Below are 14,781 nucleotides of genomic sequence, written 5' to 3' on the forward strand. Positions count from 1 at the left end.
GGTAATAGCATGAAATATAGATTCGGAGGTGACAGATGTTTACAGTGCGTCATGAGATGGCATTGAGACACAACACAGTGGCTCCCTCCGTTGGCGAGGAACCCGATGAGTGGTATAGTGGAGAGATGGAGTGATATAGGAGGTGCTCTGGCAGTGTTTGCAGGCAGATCATTAGGGCCCCTCTTTAACTCAACCCCCAGTGACAATCTATTGCTCTCCTCCCCTGTCAGCGAATCATTATAGTCTGATCATTAGTGACATCGCCACATGCCTATCACTCAGGCTGGTGCCATATTGGCAGATGAACAGCCTCTGCCCCGGGCCCACTAATCTGGAGTCTTCAGACAGGAAGGATGAAGGAATGTTCGCCCAGTTTAAAAAGCACCAGACTCTCTCTCTCTCATTTCACCCAAAGCTAATGTAAATGGAGCTCAGCATCAGCATTAAGGGAGAGAAGCAGTCGTTGGTGCAGTAAATACATGCTCACATATCAGTTTGTTTGTTTGTTTTAGGACAAAAGGAGTCTAAAGTTAAGCGTTATTATCGTATTTGTTCAGATCCTCTTCAAGTCCCATTAACCATTAAAAATAAAAAAAAATGTCTGTCGCTTTCACATTACTGTACCAATAATTAAGTTCGGAATCATTTGCTGGTGAACATATCGCTAACTAACCGTAACCTACCTGCAGGGGTCAGGGGCGATTTCATCCCCTCATTATTAGTCATTTCAAAAGCAGTCACAGTGTACTTTTTTTTGGCTCTATCAAGCGCATTTATTTAGAAAAATAAATAAATACTAGTGTCTTTCTGGGTCAGAGACGCTTGAAGCAACTCCCTGCTCTATCTTTGTGCTCATCCACGCATACGATCAGTCATGATATCGTCCATGTCAGCAGGGATTTCCTCACGCACTCGCTCCTGCACTCAGAGAGTGAAGCCTACTTATGCTAACTTATCCAGATTTGTAGACCCTGGCTTTAATTTTGACTAACTCCACTGTGTTTAGATCATTGCAATTAGGCAGAGCAGCTGTAAATACACTGTTGGGTCTTCTATATATCACCGTTTAAGTTTATTATTGACAACTTTTTGACTATTTAGCACCAATGCCACGTGACCATCATGTCATCACTTTATACATAAAGATATAAAAAAAAATCTGTCTTCTGTGATTGCGCTTAATTATTACATAATTGGTCTTTATATATTTGACTGGTGGAATTCAAATAGACCCCCAAAGAGAGATGAAGTTAAAAAGACGATAAATCAATGACAGGTTTTTAAGCCAAAGACTCACCAGTGCATTAAACTGAAGAACACTCACACCAGTGTCAATGCTGCCAAGCAAAGTGTAACCACTGATTAATATGTCAATAACGTCACTTGTTGTTTTTTTTTTTTTATGTGAACATTTATGACACAGACAAAAACTAAAATGAAAAATAGAATCCCTGGTTACATCAAACAGCTTCATTCTAAAAGAGAACATATACATACCATAAATATTACATACATACTTAATTTTGACTTGAAATTTTAATTGAAAAAAAAACAAAACAACAAAAAGAGATTTAAATTAAATTCAGCCATGACAAGCACAGCTTTATTAATGAATGCATTTATTTTCGGTGGCTTCTTTCTCTTATGCTTTCACGTTTAACATTTGCAATAATTAAACTGTTACATGAGTAAAGAGCCATAGCATGCATTCCATTTCATCATTGTTCTCCACAATATGCATGCCATGATTGATTTCATGTGTAGGAAGGGAACCCAGAGACGCTCTCAGCTCTGTGCTGCGCAGTGTGTTTTAAAGACGATGATGCAATGAAAACAGAAAATGCACGACCTCTGCTCTGTGACCTGTAAACAATTGATAAATCAATTTTCTCGACTGGAACACCGAATAATGAAGCAGTGCAATTCTTATCAATTATGTTTTCGTCTTAATTGTTGACTTCACTTAGCACAAAGCGGCGCAGCGAAACACCATGCCATTTTTCAATTAAAAGGTCCAGATGTTTTCGGAGGCTTCAGTAGACACAGGCAGTTGTGAGAAATGCTTTATCTGCATTGTAATAATCACTAGAACATCAGCTCCAGGCTGCATTTACATACTCATGTTTTATTCCAGCCCTCTTTCTAATGCACCGCTTAATTATAGCGAGCACAGACAGTGTCAGACCCCCATAGTCCCAAATTTATTATTGCAGTGTGCGAAACAACCGTCAAACCGAGCGCTCCTCGCCAACAAATATCAGGTAAAGTATTGCTCTCATAATGTAAAATACATCATGTGAGCACACGTCTTCATATCTGTGTGTGTATACTGTGTAGATCCATCTAATGGTCATTTGATGTCTTACTTTTTTAACATCTATGATCTACAACACCATGCATGTAGGTTAGCAATCAGCACTGAGTCTCTATTAGTATTATTATTATTTGTAGTATTATTTCAATTTCATTACTGATGCAATACTATGAAACAGTTGCAGTGGTCCAAGGAGATAATATATCATATTCATTGTAATCTGCAAAAATAGCAACTACATTTGTTTAATGCTATGAATAAATGCAGCAGTGTTTGCATCCGAATGTTTAACTCAGGTGTTAACGTGATAGTGAAACATCTGTAAACGTCTGAATCGTGTTTCATTTTACTTTTCTTCATCACTTCAAGACAAACAAAAGGCAATTGAAAAAAGATGCACAAGACATGCATTGAGTGCGTGTGTGTATATAATTGAACGTGTTTGTTTTAATATGCAGTATTGGCTACTATATTTTAGCATAGAACAGACACCATGTGCGCAGTATATTGAAAAAAAAACAACAATCTTTTAGCAGCCAACATCTTCAGTTTGGTAAGATCATATGTTCCGTCAGAGTGAGCAGACCCCCACCCTGCACACCAATCCTTCTGAGAACAGCCGAGCATGGAAGGAATTTTCTTATTGAGATGAGGGCTCAGCGAGGGGCACAGTATGGCAAAACAGAAGAAGAAGACAATATAGTATGGTACGCACTGAGACTGACTCCAATACAGCCTCCTTTACAGAAGGCAATCAAATCTGGCAGTCATGTGTAAAGATACTTATCTTCCTGGAGAGGATTTTAAGAGCATATTTCGGGTGGAATGGAAATCAATGCTGACAGTGGCTTGTCAGTCTTATATATTCAGAACATCTGATCTCAATAGAGAAAACTTGCTGCAGAAAAGAGGAATAATGAAGAGATATTTGGCAGAGAAAGGTCAGTCCTATATCGTGAATAAAGTTCAAATGAGGAGTAGGAAAAATCTGCTTGTGTTCCGTGTTCTGATGAGGTAAAAAAACAAAAACAAAAAAAAAAACATCTTACCTGGATGTATTTTACACACTTCACATTCCATATCGCCTCAGGCGCGCTATTGCTTTTGTTGGAAATTTGGCAGATTACACTGCAGCATAAATGAAATCCAACGTTTCTGACTTCCAAAACAAATATCTCTTTTTCTGATATGGTCTCCGAGATAAGTTGTCATTCAGCGTTTCACTCACATCCCTATCAATTTAGTATCAGAACCGATTGCATTGGTGCAATCTGCATTTGGGACGGATAAAATATGACAATACTCCAGGAAACAGGAGACAAAGACACTACATCAGCTGCTATTTCTGCAAATGTGGAATTATCACCCATCTTGTGAAACAACTTCACAATCCCAGCAAACAGCGTTAATCAGATTTCCCCAGCAGAGCTGTAGTTCATTGTCATTGCTAATGGAACCGCCTCTGCAGGTTGTTGCTCTTCAGTAAATTAGCGTGGAGACTTATCCCAAAAACATTGACTAATACTGCACTTAATCTTAGAAACTCTCAACTCGTGTGAAAAATCTCATCTGGACTGACACTGATGCATCGGAGCGTTGCCCTGGACTGCATTCATCATGTTCCTGACAAAATTAATCTTGATAGACTGAAACCAAATTACACCTGAGCTCACACCCATTGCTCATCACAAACAGTGAATAAATATTTATTGATGGAAACTGTAGTTTCCTTTGCACCTGCAGAGGATGTTTTTTTTTTTTTACAAATAATAATAGGGTTTTAAACAAATCTTCATCAGTGTTATTGGTGCTTGAACTTTAATTTTGAAAAACAGTTTAAATTCAGTATAAACTGGCCTTTTCCTTATTGCTGCTCCTGTCAGATGAACTTACACAGATGAACTCACTGTAACAGTATATAGGAAAAAGGATTACTGCTTCCTATTTGTCACTGTATAGATTCATTAAATAACATGTTAATCAAGCAGCACTGGGCAGTCTACATATGATATTTCCTGTATTATTTTATTTCAACCTAATTTCCACATCACTTGATGTTTAAATAGCGACGTACAAATGCAAAGTGGTGTCTCTCTCCTCTCTCCGCGTGTACGGACTGAAAAAACAGCCGTCTTTAGCCTTGCCAACCAAAAGCAGACATGCTCGGCTCACGTTATTTGTCTTCCAAATGAACTCATTTTTCACGACTAATTAAAACATGTTGAGATGAGGAGGAACATGGAGGAAGGGAAGCATTTGTTTGAGAGCCTCACAGTCATTTGTTTAGACATCTATGTTTGGGTAAAGAAAGCATGGTGATGTACGAACGCGGAGCAAACTGTTGTCACTAATAGCGCGCGGCGGTCGTTTGTATTGTCGCGGTGAAGCCGACGCGTCACATAGATTGGCAGCTCTTAAAAATATTGGGCGGTTGCCAGCCTTTTTTCCGGCGCCATGCTTTAAAATAGATCATCCCCTCGCTTCTTTAATGTACCTTAATCTATTAGGTGCACAGCAAACCAACAGGAATATTTTTAGATGATGGCTTTTATGGCTTTGTGTTTTGTGATTAATTAAATAAAACGATGGCATTTCACAAATCATCCCTTTAATTAGTCCACGAGGGTCAGAGTGACGATGGCAACACAGAGACATGGGTGGAGGCAGAGCAGCCGCAGCAGCTCCAGCGGGGGCTTGGGGGCCGTTGGGGGGGGGGGCGGCTTTGGAAAGGAGGGGGTTTGAGATGGGAGGAGAGAGCCAGTGCAGCCCCAGGCAGCCTGTGCTGCACACCCAGGTGCTGCTGTCAGCTGGAGTCCTGCCCCAGCTGCTCGCTAAAGATTGATTTAATTATTCCCATTCCCTCCATCCCTATATTTCTTTAACTGTTTGTCTTCTCTACTTTTTTTTTTCCTTGCCGTTTTGCTTCTTTCTCTGTACGTCAATGATAATAACGAAAAAAAAAGCAAAGGTCTATTGTTGTAAAACACACCATATATATTTCAGTCTCATAGCCCCATGTTTTTTTTTATTTAAATACAAAGCTTCTTTTTACTATGATAATCAATTTTTAATGCCGCCCACTGCACTGAATGCTAAATTAATAAAGCAGCTCCATGAATCACATTTCCTCACCTGGATTTTGGACACTGGCGTCAGTTCTCCAGTACTCCTTTCACTCCGCTAATTTTCAGACATAATGACACAGATTCGTTTTTATGATTACAGATGTATTGTATTGTTATAGCTCATAAGTGCTGAAGGAGATTGTGGCTGCGCTCGCTGACTTTGAGGTCACAGGACCTGCGTTATCAATTCTCAGTGATTTAAATGGGTAAAGTTCTTTTTTCTCTTATCTGATCTTTTAAAGGGCAATGAAAAGTCCCATCTTTTCACTGGATCCCATCCTCAATCACTGTTAATGTTAAACTCCATGTACACATAAGAGGGCTGATAAAGAATCATTAGTCTCGTTAATGGAATCACAGGTCCAATCCCTCCATCCTTTCCTATTGAATAGTGCTCTTCATTTCAAAGTTGTTCTGCTTTATTAAAGCTCATTACCATTTCTCTTTTAATAAGCACGCTTTAAAGTCATTACCTGCAGTGGAGTTAAAGGCTCAGCTATTAAAAGGTTACTTTAATGTGAATAATGGCCTCCTGATATACTCAAGTTAATTACAATTGGACACTGGTTCTGGTTTAATCTAATGCTTCAACCTTAATGAAAGATATGTCACAGTACAACGAAATGGCAAAAAAATTGTTCCTGATCAACAGAACTGTTTGTGTTATCTCTCCTCACACAGGCAGCAAACCTCCATCTTCAGCTGAGCCGCGATGTGCTCCATATTCTCAGGATATCAATAGACCCCATGGTTAAAATGCTTAATTGCAATTGAAGGCAATCTTATTAACACTGTCTTTGTCAATCTCTTTTCGTTACATTGTTTTGCAGCCAGGTTTCTACTTTTATTTCTTTTTTTCCATTCATATTTTTCATTTTCCTTAACTTAATGATCCACAAGAGGATAAACAGTATTTGCGGGTTAGGGTTAGGTGTCAAAAGAAATGTGGTCGGGCTACGATCGTTCAGAAAATCACAGTTTACTGAAAAAGTATCTGCAAGCCAGTCTTGTAATAAATGATTAATAAAAATAAAAGCTAATGGAGCATCATAACACAAACACTTTAATGACTAATGAAATCCCAACCAAAATGTACCTGGTTCACTGTATTCACAAGCGTGAAGTCATCCTGACCTTGGTTTTTCACCACACTGCTACTTCAGATTTGAGTCCAAGTGACATTTGTGGCAAAATCTGTGGCTATCCCATTAAAGTGATGCTGAGGAATTGTATTTACAACAGCAGCATCATTTGTTGTCAGGTCATGGCGACCTTTGACCACAAAAATCTGAAATTCATCCTTGAGTCTTAGTCAACGTGTGTGACGCAAATTATGAAACATTCACTCGCCATCTTACCAAAATATATTGTCCACAAAGCAAAAGAAAAGTTCATTCATTCATTCATTCATTGTGTACCACTTTATTATCCACAGTCTATTGCAGGGTCACATAGAGACAAACAACTCTTTCACAACAGTCAATTTAGATTGTCCACTGTCCACTGTCCACTTAAAGGTGCATTATGTAATAAATCTAAAGCAACTGGTCATAAAATCCTCCTAATATGTCACAGAGACTCAGGAATAATGTTCATATAACAAACTGAACTCACCAACAACAACAGTACAGCCAAAATATTTGCATTAAAAAAAAATCTTTTGCAGACTGCAAATCATGTTTATGTTATGAAATCATGTTTTGGCATGTGGCGCCACCTACCGCCGTCTACCAATCATTGCAGACAGTAGAGTCTCAGCTGCCGAGCAACCACGGGTTGCCAGTTACGTCAGAAGACGAAACCTAAAAGACTTCGGTATTTTGAATTTGAATGTAGTAACCGTTTTTGGCCACATTCTTACATATTGCACCTTTAACCTCTGCATATTTTGGGACTTTCAGAGGAAACCACAGAACCCAGAGAAAACCCACTCACACACACAGGGGGAACATGCAAACTCAACACAGAATGACCCTCGGTATCAGCAGCAACTGGCGCTTTAGAATTTTCTTTATAAATCTTTGTCTCAGCAATAGGTTTTCACACAATGAATACACATTGTATCTATAATGAACTTTTGTCATAGTGATATAATGTATGTATATTTACTGAATTATTGCCTGGCTGTGATTGAAAGGATTCCTTTTCAAAACATTCTTCAGATACCACACAAGAATACGAACCCAACGTATAATGTGCGCGGCTGCAGCGGTCGTCGGTGTGCAGACACAAAGAGTCCTCAGGTGAATATTATCATGGCAGCAATTATAGTCAATGTTAAAACGAATGTAAGTATAATACATACATCATTTCTAGGGGGCAGGGTTGCATTCCAGGCAACAAATTAATGCAGAAATAAAGGGTTGCTGAGCAGATATTTGCAATAAAAAAGTCAAAACCCTCCGAGTGTGCACCTTAAATTATTCACCACTCAGAATTTGCAATCATCCTCCGTCCTCTAATAGGACACCTTTGGCCTCTGTGTTATCTCCCTCTTTGAGGGCATGAGGTCAGATGATGTAAGCGACCTCTTTGTTTCAGACCGTTTTAATTCACAAGTGAAAAGCCTAATTGTGGCGATCCGCACAGAAGGCCAGAGGTAAACGCTCCCGAGAAAGCGTTAACCTTGAGATCTCGCAGTGCAGAAACTTTCCTGAGAGAAATTCAAGCTGAAAAACAACAAGAAAGATTTCTAACAAAATACAAATCAGACTATCAGAAATAACCAAAATACCTCATGATATGAACAACAAATAAAAATCACCTCTAGTGCCTTCAACCTTCTACCGTCCCTCTGAGGACATGACACATATACATAGTAATTACTGAATTTCAAGATGACACCAATGAAATCAGCACTTTTCTCCAATTTGCACATTATCATAAGACAAATAATGATTGCTGTGATGATATCACAATTAACAAATGACAGCTGTCTTAATTGCCGTATAAAGCACATTCCTTTAAAGTTAAAGATAGCACATCACTTTAAAGCTCCATTTTTATATTTTCAGCGGTGAAATATGTGCCTTTTTCATGCTTAGAATTAATGTGCACCAAATGCGCCACATTAGCATTTTCCTGTGATACGTTTCCCTCTTTCTTAAGGTCATGTGGCTTTAACGGGAGGCTTAAGTATGACGAGCATGACTATGACCCATTTCATAAATCCCAGTGCCTCCTCAGTGAGATAGTGGATACTAAAATGTCACAAACAATCACGGGTCATCTAATCCCCTTCCTGCAACAAACCGCATTAAAACAAGTTGAAGAAAACGAGGAGCGGTTGTGTTGCCGATGCAAGAATGCACAAACGGTGCATTCTTGCATCGGTTTGTTTGAGATGTGGTGGATAGACGTTGTTACAGTCATCGGTTTCAATGCTTGACAGATTATCTGCAGAACTTCAATGTGTCTTTGAAGCCGGAGGGTCGACCCACTGCCAGCCAAACAGACACGGCACTGTCAGAGACAGGATGGACAGGAGACTTACAGCAAAGAAGAGCGTGATGAAAAGATGCAACATTCTTTCTTGATCAAGAGCGTGAGGCTTCTGTTGAGCACTGGCTTTTCAGATCAAATATTTCACTTGAAAATTGGCTGTAGCGCTGGCTGTATATGGTGGTGTACTTCATAAATATTGTACCGCGCGTGTTTGAATGCCTTGCTAACAAGACGAAGGTGACACGGAGAGACATGTTCACCTGAAGGTGTTTGAAGAAAACTGACAAATCTGGTGACTTCACAGAAGTTAAAAATAAAGAATTTAGCTCCTAGCATTTATAAAAAAAAAAAAGCTCATGATTACACAGAGCGGGCTTGACTGCTGAGATGAGCTTTCTCTCGCTTGTTTTGTTCTCTTTTTGTACATTTTCTTTGAGCTCTCCATACACTTAAGAGGAAAAAAAGACAGTTACTGGGGAATATGGTCACAGTCGCCACTTCAACATCACTGTTGACTTGTAAGATACAACTGCGTTGTTTTCTAACTGGCATGTTTTCATCGGGAATAAAGGATGCCCCCGTTTGGAAAAGGGGGAAAACAACTGTCTTAACAAGTGATGTGTGTCACCACGGGAAAATAAAGCACTAAAAAAGGAAACTTATTACAATACACTTCAGCTCATTTATTGTGGAGTGTTTACCCAAGAATCCGAAAGAAATGACATACGAGTTCCTTCAAAATGAAGGAACTCTTTTAAGCCAATCTTTAAAATGGCAGCGTGTGGCTTTTAAATAAAAACAAATGTCCGTTTCAACCTCCGTCAAATGAGTTCACGCAATCCTTATTGACCTCTGCCAATCAGCTCCACATGACTCTTTCTATGTTTAGATCTCACGTCTCCTGGCAGCAATCAGGCAAGGAAGAAGCACAATAGCAGCCAATGGCTACTCGTAATAAGTATGTAAGTATGTCCAGTAGCTCTAATGAAGAACACAGCGGGAGATTTTTGGGTCAAATGTGTTCAAAACAGCAGGAAGGCAAAGGAACACTGTACTGCTCGTTTTGCTTGTGGTTTTCTTGCTTTATTCTCACATTGAGCTCACATTAGGATATTTTAGAGATATTTGGCAAAGGAGCTGGAAGGAAAAGTCAAGACTTCTGTGTATATCTGAAAGAAATGAGGTTCAGTTTTTAAATGCATGTTAAAGGTGCAATATGTAATAAATCTAAAGCAACTGGCCATAAAATCCTGCTATTATGTCACAGAGACTCAGGAATAATGTTCATATAACAAACTGAACTCACCAACAACAACAGTACAGCCAAAATATTTGCATTAAAAAAAAAAATTTTGCAGACTGCAAATCATGTTTATGTTTTGAAATCATGTTTTCATCAACATGTTTTGGCATGTGGCGCCACCTACCGCCGTCTACCAATCATTGCAGTCAGTAGAGTCTCAGCTGCCGAGCAACCACGGGTTGCCAGTTACGTCAGAAGACGAAACCTAAAAGACCTCTGTATTTTGAATTTGAATGTAGTGACCGTTTTTGGCCACATTCTTACATATGGCACCTTTAAGCATGTCAGGAAATGGAATATCATTAGCGATAGATTGGAAAGGGGAGATAAGAACAACAAAAATGTACAGAGAAACTACAGGCTTCCTTAATGAAATAATGCACTAAAATTATTAACTATAAGTGCCCTTTAAAAAAGTGTTATTCAAAAATAAATGCACACACATGGACAACCTTAAAATAGAAAAACACACACTATAGAAATCATACACAGAGTCACGTGTGATTATCAATCTTCACAGTTTACTGTTCTTTGGTAAGAACATGAATAATTTGCCAAATTTTGTTTAGACTGTTTAGACCAAGGGGTCTCAAACTCAAATGACCTGGGGGCAAATGCGCATCTTTTGTGGTCAAGAGGGGGCCGGCCTAAGTTGGAAAAAAAAGTGAAAAAAAAAAAAAAAAAATGTTCACAATATTGCATCATGATATCACACATATACTTAATAATACTATTTATGATGCAAAACGAATGCAATAATATCAAAAACAGACATTTATTTTAAATTACATAAATAATAGTGTGGACAACTGTAACTAAATTTTGTTTCAGCCACTTCCATTCGTGGCTCGGGCCCTAACAAGCGTATTTATATGTGTAATTGGATGTTGTAATGACCCAAAGTCTTATTATTACTGTTATAAAAACATTGCTAGCAAACATTCTAGCTGGCAGCTGTGCCTCAGCTTCACACTGTGTTTAAAAGACGGTGAGGTGGTGGGTCATGTTTTCATTATAACATGATATTAAGTGGGGGGGGGGGGGGCGCATGTAATCGATTGGGGGGCCGCATGTGGCCCCCGGGCCGCCAATTTGAGACCCCCGGTTTAGAGTGTTGTTACCGGTGAAGAACGCCTCCTTTTTTAGGGTTACATCATTCCTTTTCATCTAAATGTGATTGTGTTCACTGCTATTGATTAATAAACCAAACACCATTTTCTGTTTAACAGGCTTTCTGCACGATATGACCTGCTTTACTACACTCTTTCCCTCAATTGAGAAAAAGGCCAGTGCTGTAGCTCTGTTCATCCATAAGAGCCTCATAAAAATAATGAAACTGACTCCGGCAGCTCTCCCTGCTTTCCAGCAACGCTACATTTGAACTGTGTGTCGACGAAGCAACAGAGTCATCACTATCTGCAGTGGGAGCTTGCATTATGCTGATGAATGGAGAGCCCTGCCAGATTACTTGATTTGATAAGCAGTACAACCCATCGGTAACATAATACATCACAAATTGTTTTGTCAACAATTTATGATACCATTTATCAAATGACCATCGCAGTGGGCTGAGTTATGGTGTCATAGCTGGCATAATGTCAATACTCAAGCTGAGTTGAGGGCAGCCTGGCCACATTGATTTAGACACGCCACACTCTGACCTCTTTGGAGATTTTCTCTTCATTACCACACAAATTGATGTCGAAGGGAGGAAAAAAGTTGTAAAATTTAATGTTTAAATCTTTACAATTAAATATATGAAGGAGATAAAGTGAGTCAAGTGCCCGCGTGTTTGTCCTGCTGCAAAGAAACAGGGGATGCAAAAAAAAACACTGACTTTGGAAATGAAGCAGCTCAAATATTTCAGTTGAACACTATTTGTTTTAAATCTACCGCATTTTTCATACACTTTTTTACATTTTGTCCATCAACTGTCGAGCATCTGAGCCTCATCAGTGCACGGTGACGCTCAAGACTTCATCCTCAGCATGTCCTCGCTCGTAAAACTTCTTCAAAATGACTGGATTTCACAAAGAAAGCAGTGCAATTAAGGTCTGATTTCATTCCCGCCGCTGAGAATCAATTTGGGTTTCCAGCCTGGACGACAATTAAAATGTAAGACCTTAAGACGCCTCCCCAAGTCAATCCATGTCTCTGGTATTGACCAGAATATATGGCCCGTGTCCAAGCCACCACCACTCGCTGGCCAATCTTAAAGGTTACTGCAACCACTACATGTACCCACATTAACAGGACACTCACCTCTCTGGGTTTATGGCCTGTGTAATAATTTTAAGCAAAGAGAGAAGTGCAGTCAGTGGAGACAGTAACACTGAGAGAGTCGAGGGAGGACAAGTATAGTATGATTGATCGTGGTGAGCAGTATAGCTGTGTACCTCTCACCTTCACCCGCCCCCCCCCCCCGACTTACTGCCTGCTCCTGATCTCCCACATCTGTCTTGACTTCCTAAAGAAACAGATTTCTTGAGTCTTGGGATCAAAACTTTATCTAATGGTTGACTTTTTTTAAGGAACATCCTGCTTTGTGTTTGTGCTCGTCGTACATAACAATGAGGTCTGCTGTGGCCAGGACGAGGACACAGAGTAGACGTGGAGGTTACTGTATTGATCAAGGACATCTACTCTATGTGTTAATAACGCTATTCTTTTTTTTTTTTCTCCACTTAGATTAACAAATGACAAACAAATTAAAATGCACAATACTGCCCCTGTAATGTCAGTGTCACAGCGCTTTTCTGTAGAGTTATCCAGATTTTTTTGTGATACTTTGAGCAACACAGACATCGTTTAAATAATTATAGATTGAGTTTATTTTAAGTATTGTAGTTAAAATAATAACAATGTTATAATGTAACATAATCAATATTTATTTTTTCTTTGTCTAGTGAGAGGAGTGGAAGGATTGGGAATGTGTCAAATGTCTAAACGCCTGCTGCCAACGAGCCAGAGGCTTGAATTCAACACAAAACCACTGTCACGAATATTTCCAAATCAATACGGCACTTTTAAAAACTGAAATATCACATTATTTTAGGTTATGAATATGTTTCTTACACCTCCAGTATGTGCAGGCTGTGGTGTAATGTAAGTAAGTCCATATAATGTATATCTTATTTACGAAACATGATCAGCTGATATAACAGTAACATAATGATTATAAATCTATGTATACACATTATTTTCGTCATGTAATACACTATAACTATGCTGATTAAAATCTGTCTTTATTGAGTTTGACATGATTAGACCTTTGAACATCAGCTCTGATCCAAACATCATTTGTTTACTACAGGAAACCAAAGAGCAGACTTAACAGAAATCTTCATGCTACCTCTCTGTGCTAACACGTGCAGCTGAAAGGAAAACAAAATGAATGAGAAATACCAGATAATAAATAAGAATAAATGAAAGGCTGTTCATAACTGGGTTAATAATGTCTCTGGCACCGTCTGCTTGGTTATTTTCCTCCAATCTCCCTGAGCAACAGGAGCTCATAGAGGCGACCTTCAGACCAGGAGGAACTGCATCGCGCTGCCGTGTGACAGCCATGTCTCCACCGGGCTTACGGCGTTCTTTCACCGCGCTCAAAAAACCTATTCTGATTCCTGGAGGCTCAAAGAAAGGCCGAGCATCATCTGCAGATGTAATACAAGCAGGCATTTCACGAATCTTTTAATGATTTGTGACCCTTTTGTGGACAGCGAAATTGTGAAATCATGCACCCATAACTTCTCACTTAATCTGTATTACTCTCATCACAACAGAGCAAGCCACTCTATCAGTAAATGCTAATCTCCTAATTAACAAGCTAATTAGCCAATTACAGCTTTGCAGAAGGATGCCTAAATGAAATATGACAACACAGTCACTTTGTACAGCACCTGTGGGTCTTTTCAGATGTCACAATGAGGAGCATGATGACAAAGTGTTGTCTCTGCACTCATAGGTGCTTATTCCTCTGCCTTGCTTAGCTTGTTTGCAAAAAAATATTGTCATTTTATTCAGACTACACTATAAAAGCAAAACACTTGTGAGCGCCTTTATGAGTTTAGAGTGTGGATAGCACATAAACCCGTGTTTGGCCGTGTAAACACGGATCGCATGCATCACAGTGTCTTTTCGGTGAGGAGCTGTCACACACGGAAATGAATTATGTTGACATATGGCTGAAAACAACGGTGAATAGGCCTGCTATGCTATGCAATGAAGAATCATGCACTGCAACAGAGGAGAGGAGCTGGAGCTGTACCTTTGAGCCCTTTTTGACAGGTATGTAGTGTGACTTGACAGCTCAGTATTTCAATGATAAATGTAGTAGTCCTGGGACTCCCATTCACTAAACTCAAGAGTGTGTTGCTCCAGTGCTTCAAGGTCAAATGAATGAGCAGAAACCACACACACCGCTAAAGACAATTTTTTTTTTTTTTTTTCAACATCTTGAGTTCTTTTGATATTAAGATTTCTTACTTCAGATGTACAACTTTGAAATGTGTTCATTTGAATACAAAATCAAATACTAGCCTTAAGTCGAAGAAGGAGTGTAAATAGAGTAACAGACAGGGGGCAGCAGTCAA

This window comes from Microchirus variegatus (genome assembly GCF_963457635.1).
Source record: "Microchirus variegatus genome assembly, chromosome: 16".
NCBI lineage: Eukaryota > Metazoa > Chordata > Actinopteri > Pleuronectiformes > Soleidae > Microchirus > Microchirus variegatus.